This window comes from Tachypleus tridentatus, chromosome 1 (assembly GCF_004210375.1).
Source record: "Tachypleus tridentatus isolate NWPU-2018 chromosome 1, ASM421037v1, whole genome shotgun sequence".
NCBI lineage: Eukaryota > Metazoa > Arthropoda > Merostomata > Xiphosura > Limulidae > Tachypleus > Tachypleus tridentatus.
Window position 1 is genome coordinate 48578872 of NC_134825.1, and position 7127 is coordinate 48585998.

Consider the following 7127-nt stretch of genomic DNA (forward strand, 5'->3'; position numbering starts at 1 on the left):
TATTATTTAATCTTAACTTATACTAAAATGAGGAAGTAATAGAAACTCGGTAACCTTTAATTAGCTGGAATAAAGGTATTTATCTATTTCTTAGTTTTTCCTACCAAAGTAACAACACACAGTATGTATTACAAGATAGCAAAATAGCTCCCCGCTAGTACAGCGGTAAGCCTGCGGATTTACAACGCTAAAATCAGGGGTTCGATTTCCCTCGATGGGCTCAGAAGATAGCCCGATGTAGCTTTGCTATAAGAGAACACACACAGCAAGATAGGGTTATGATAACTTTCCATTACTTTTATTGATAGCTATTAACACTTGTGAGCTGTATTTCACTTTGTAGCTTTCATTAGTCGTGGGAAAACTTTTTATCGACCCCTATTTTCTAAACATGCGTTTTATTGTACATTCCCAAGCGCCATTGATAATTTATTTGTGTGTATATATATATACTGTACATGTTATTTTTGTATATTAATCGTTATTACTATATACCTTAAAGGCGACGATTTTACATATGAAATTATTTATATCTAACTTGTAATCAGTCTAGAGTTATCAGGAAAGTTTTCTCAACTAGCAGAGACCCGTAAAATACTTGAGGTCAAATTGGTATCTTTATTAAAACAATGCTTCTTTAATAGAATTTATTAAGGATAAAATTTAGCCCTAACTAAACTAAAGTGAAACATGTACACAATTGACAGTGTTAATTTATCTCTTTATTGAATACTAGAGACAGAATATTATTGAATACTACTGGACGGAGATTGTGTAAATTTATGGTTTATGAAGGATTATCTTAGGACATGAACATTTTTTTCTGTTGTATGTAATTGTAAAAAAACAGGAAAACGCTTATAAAATCTGCAAAACACTAAATATGAAAACACAAGTTTCTATGTATCTTCGCATGGACCCAAGAAATCGTCACACCGACTTTGATGAAATTCCATCTACAGGGGGCGCACTAGTAGTAGTTTGTTTGTTTGTTTTTTTAATTTAGCTACTCAAAGCTACTCGAGGGCTATCTGTGCTAGCCGTCCCTAATTTTGTAGTGTAAGACTAGAGGGAAAGCAGCTAGTCATCACCACCCACCGCCAACTCTTGGGCTACTCTTTTATCAATGAATAGTGGGATTGATCGTTACATTGTAACGCCCCCACGGCTGAAAGGGCTAGCATGTTTGGCGCGACGGGGATGCGAACCCGCGACCCTCGGATTACGAGGCGCACGCCTTACTAGTAGTAGTAAAAGTCACAACAGCACCTACAACTCCGCAAAACGCAAAACTGAATTATTACTTTTTTATGTAACCTCGCATGAGCCTAACGAGACACTATACCATATTGATGAAGATCCATTCACATCCTGCGAAATAGTGACATGAATATGCAATAGACAACACACAGTATTCTCGTATTTATGTATATAAGCTATACGTAATAAACGCCTAATATTAGGCCTAAGACAAGTGGTCTTATAGGTTTTGTATTATTCTGGAAATATCCTTTATTTAATAAATAAACTTATACTATTATTCTCCAACCTCACATTATACCTTTTTTTTTAAACTATGATAAGCTTTTAAATTTTGTTGTACAAAATATCGACTAAAATATATTTACATCCATCTTTTTTGTACACCCTTTTAAAGTGCATGCGCATGCTCATTTAAGCAGTAAAGTGTGTGCGCATTTCGAGAATAGACAAAAAATGAATATTGTCTTAATAATAAATGTGTTACTGTGTTTATCAAATTAGATCTCTGGTAGTTACTTCTGAGAATCCTTTGCACTGGGACTTAATCTGCATATCTTATTCTATGTTGATTTCTTGGCCAACTATGAAAATATAATTTCAACATAGATTAGATGGAAGTATTACTAGAAATGGATTTTATTCCCAACAACAGAATATAACTTTTCTGAGCTTTGACTAACTTTTTATTTCTTGTTGTTGTTTTTTCTGTTCTTAGAGTTTGCTAAACACAACGTAATGTTTTCTTCCTTTTATTCACAGTAAGTCTTTGTTTCTGGATTTCCATATGTATTATTAGGTCGCTGTTGTTTTGTGATCTGTTAAAACGTTTAAAATTAATGAAAAATGATATCTATGTTTCTCACACTATGGAACACCAAAGTTAAGCATCGGAAATAATTGTTTTTAGAAAACAATCCTGTATCGTATTTAGAATGCAACTGCTGGAGTTAAATGTACTGTATAACAATCATTTTAATCTTGGACTATTTTCAGAATCATTAGGCGTTGGAAAACAATAGCTCATACAACACATGTAGCTTATTTCATAATTGCTAAGATGCTCCTCTCGAGAAAGACTTACATGATTCGTGTTTTTACAAGCCAAAGCAGGTGGCTCATGGGAAATTGGTGCTTGTACAAACCACACTGACTTTTGTAAAATAGCCTGATTGTTTTTTTACAGTGGGTTTATAATTAGAAGTAGTTTTGACTTCTTCCTGAGTTTAGAATAGCGGATGAAAATAGTTTATTGCCATGAGTTGAGTAACTCTTCCTTCTGACAATTCCAAGTTAAAAAAGAAAAAGATCAAGCCACCTCACACTAGCCAGGCCCGACCTCACACTTAAACAGCGATAAGTTTACGGACTTAAACCCCAAAATCTGGGGTTCGACTCCCAGCAGTGAACACAGCAAATATCCCAATGTGACTTTGCTATGAAATAAACAAACAAATGATTCTACTGGTGACTTCCCCCGTGGCACAGCGGCGTGTCTGCGAGCACATACCGCTAGAAAATAGGTTTCGTTAATTGTGGTGGGCATATCACAGATAGGCCTTTATATAGCTTTGTACATAATAACAAATAACATTTACTGGTGATAGGTACTGATATTTGTTATTCGATTTTGGTATTTGATTTTCTTATTAAATTATTGCTTGGTTGAGAGCTTTGCATATTAAACATATAGGTTTTCACTAAAAAGTTATTAACTAATATTTTCTCCGGCTCCTAATAGTAGTCGTTGGCAATTGCAAAAGAAAAAGATTCCTCATGACTATCTGATAGATGTTATTGTTTAATTATCGATATTTTAAGATGAGTATGTTTTGCATATGTTATAAAATCTAAAGTGTACTTTGTTTTAAAATTACGGTAGAAAACATTTTCAATCAATTAAAAAGATTAACATCAATTCTTATACATTTTACTCAACTAAACCAGTTTAGACAAAAAAAAAAAAATCCAATATTACTTACAACTTAATTTTATCAATACATGTCCGCTCTTAATCAACTTTATGTTTCAAATATTAGGTATTAGCAGTAAATACTTTGTCACTATCCGACAGTCCTTAAAAGGAAAATGAATTCCTTCCTGAATAATTTTAAAATACTTGTTTAAAAAAATCCATAAAATCAGAATAAAAATACCCAATGTTAAAATCAGGAGTTCGATACCCCTTGTTGAACTCAGCAGATAGCCCGATGTGGCTTTGCTATAAGAAAATACACAGATACGCACACAATAAAAATGTCCCTTCAGTGGCACAGACTTATGTCTGCAGGCTTAGAACGCTAAAAACTGGGTTTAGATACCCCTGATGGGTAGAAAACAGATAGCCCTTTGTTTAGCTTTGCTCTTAAGTACAAACAAACGTTATATCATATTATTTAACATCAAAATTATTAACTATTATCAAAACTAGTGGTTTAATTATGTCCAGTAGAGAATCCTTTCGATATAGTATATACTAACCAATAGGTCATTACTAGCTTGAAACGTTTTTATAAAGCATTTGGTTTTGTGCTTTTTCAAATCATTATTTTTAGTATGTGCTACACTAAATTACCTTTACATTCGTTTTATTTTCACAAAACAAACTTTGAAGAATCTAGTGAACTAAAAATAGGTACATTTCTAGAAAAAAAGATGTTTAAGACGTTAGGATTAAAACCAATTAATTAAAAACTAAGATCGCCATGTTTATCAAAAAGAGTTTGTTTGCTTATTTTGGATGTCCGCCAAAAACTACACACGGTTTAACTGCGCTAGCTGATTCCTAATTTTGAGCTCACAGACTAAATGAAAGGTATATAATCAACAGTGCCCACCACCAGATCTTAACACGTTAGCTGCCATAGAATATCATGACCAGGTGGTGAAGGCATTCGATTCGTAATCCGAAGGCTGCGGGTTCAGTAAAATATTCTCAATGATTTTCTTGTTTTTGATCGAAATAATATAATTTTGAAAATCTACTTGTTTTTGCGTATATGGGAGAATTGCCCATCTTATTAATGTAGTATTCTAGTGGTAGAACTAATGAAACCTTTTTGTAAAACATAAGCAAAAAAGAACGTTATATATATATATGTGTATATATACTAGCGAATAGCCGATCAAAAATAACAGTGCAAGTTCTACCACCCACATCCCATAGTATACCCTAACATCACATTTCATAGCTAACTGAAATAAATAAATTTTGCGAAATCAAGCTTGACCAACAAAAAAGCAAAGTGCAGTCGAGGCAGTCAAACATCGGTAAATTTCGTTATGATCAAATCAGAATTAAGATCATTCATAAAATGAATTCATAGTGCGTTCATAGAATAACGTTTGGTCAAAAACCAGTTAAGGTTAACAACTTCTAACGCATACAAAAGCCTGTGCGTTTTGGTAACGCTGCGTTTGAACAATGATCTTTGTCTTACGTTGCTTAGCAACAAAAGCATAACCTAATATTGTTGTGAAATCTATGTACCGAAAGTATAAAATAAAATGTGTAGACAACAAAAGTGGAAAATACTTGTTGGTTTCTTTATTTAAAGTATCCCGTGATTAAAGACGTTTGTTTTTATTTTATAAACGTTAGTGATAGAACATAAAATAATTTAATTTAGAAAATATTTAAGTTTAAAATTTAATCGATAATCGATATTTTTACTTTCGTGATAAATTGCGTACACTTGGCTGTAGGCTAAATAATCCCACACTTTTTCTCTACTGTAGACTCATTATACCGACATTCAGACAACTTATAAAGTTTCACGGCCACTTTGCTCTCACGTCACTAAAATCGTAAGGAGCAGACAGTAATCGAGCGTTGTATATTGGCTTTTATAATTCCTCCTGTTTCGAGATCACACGCTTGATTTTATATAGGTTACATATATTGTTAATTTGCGTCGTGATAATCCTGATTTCTGATAAAAATCACAAAAACTTCAAACTTTTTTCTTCACTTGCCTTTTAATTTGTCTTTTTTATTTGAAATAAGGAGTGAACAAAATAAGAGGAATGTTAGAAAAAAATATTTACAATTTACAAAGCCCCCCGCTAGTACAGCGGTATGTCTTCGGATTTACAACGCTAGCCGTCCCTAATTTAGCAGTGTAAGACAAGAGGAAAGGCAGCTAGTCATCACCACCCACCGTCAATTCTTGGGTTACTCTTTTACCAACGAATAGTGGGATTGACCGTCACATTATAACGCCCTCACGGCTGAAAGGGCGAGCATGTTTGGTGCGATCGGAATTCGAACCCGCGATCCTCGAATTACGAGTCAAATGGCTTAACACGCCCTGCCATGCCGGGCCATATGTTAAGAGATACTGATAACTATTTGAAAAATTTCTAAAGGTCTTGAAATATCTGATATTTTGAATAATTAAACGTTTCAAATACATCTTCTTGCTATAACTTTATTAAAGATACACTCCGTTATTGTTGATAAACAATCATTTCATACATTTATCAGATATCATATTTATACCTCATTTTTAAAAACACTAAATTTTTCCTTGTAAAAATAAATTTTCCTTTTGTTTCAGCAATATTAATCGTTCAACTTGCAAATAAGTGTGATATACGAAATTTAATTTAATGAATGGAAAAAACTGCTTTCAGGTAATACCTTTCTGGGGTGCTTGTCTAATGATGTTCTTTCGTTTTTGCGCTCGACTGTGCGTATAAATCAAGTAAACAGTTCATACGTCGCAGTATTGTCTTGGATTGTTTGTTTGTTTTGGAATTTCGCACAAAGCTACACGAGGGCTATCTGTGCTAGCCGTCCCTAATTTAGCAGTGTAAAACTAGAGGGAAGGCAGCTAGTCATCACCACCCACCGCCAACTCTTGGGCTACTCTTTTACCAACGAATAGTGGGATTGACCGTCATTATACACCCCACGGCTGGGATGGCGAGCATGTTTAGCGCGATGCGGGCGCGAACCCGCGACCCTACAGTCGCACGCCTTACGCGCTGGGCCATGCCAGGCCTATTGTCTTGGAAAATCAATTTTTCTATTTAAACAGAAGTAAATAACAAGTCTGTTTACCTCTGTTTCATATTTTAAATTTACTTGTAAATGTTGGAGAGCAGAAGCAATATAACATTGTGTTTATTACGCTTTCCCACATAAGAATGTTGCAAGCATTTATTTCAATAGATTAACGTCAACGAAATGCCAAAACTAAGTTGTTTGCCTACTAAGGTCCTTATTAAAATAGCTTTAATGAATTCGGTCCAAGCGATAGTCTTTTCAAAATAAACACAAAGCACATTTAGCCCATTCAGTGACACAACGGAAAATCTGAAAACTAAATAATACTAAAAAACCTACTTACGCTATTGATGGTGAGTCCAGCATATATAGTCCATTGTGTAGTTGTTATTTAATTAAAAGAAACTCCATTGATGTAGTTGGTATATTATGCAATAAAATACAATTGATTGAAAGATAAGAGTGTAGTAGTTTAGTTATAAGATTTACGAGGGCTGTTCAAAAAATACGCGGACTGTTTGAATTGCGCGGCTCCAGTTGGTTCCAGGGGAATCCGCTTGGTGTCGCTAGGTTCGCACAGATCGGCTGATTACGAGGTCATTTCCCGACTGCAGATATCTTCATTTGTGTATTAGCTACGCGGTTTTAAGTGAAGTGCGATTTTTTCGTTTGGCGTATTTCAGAATGAATGACTTGAAGGAGCAACGACTTGCTGTGAAATTTTGTGTTAAACTTGGAAAATCTGCGACTGAAACATTTGCTATGCTTAACACGGCTTATGGTGATGTTGCTATGAAGCGTACGGCATGTTTCAAGTGGCATGAACGTTTTAAGGATGGTCGACAGTCCATTGAAG

At 34.4% G+C, this 7127-nt stretch overlaps 1 long non-coding RNA gene across 1 annotated transcript in view; it reads left to right on the forward strand.

Moving 5' to 3' along the window:
- LOC143249259 (uncharacterized) overlaps positions 1-7127 on the forward strand; it is a 53495-nt gene that overhangs the window by 7759 nt on the left and 38609 nt on the right. The window lies entirely within an intron of this gene.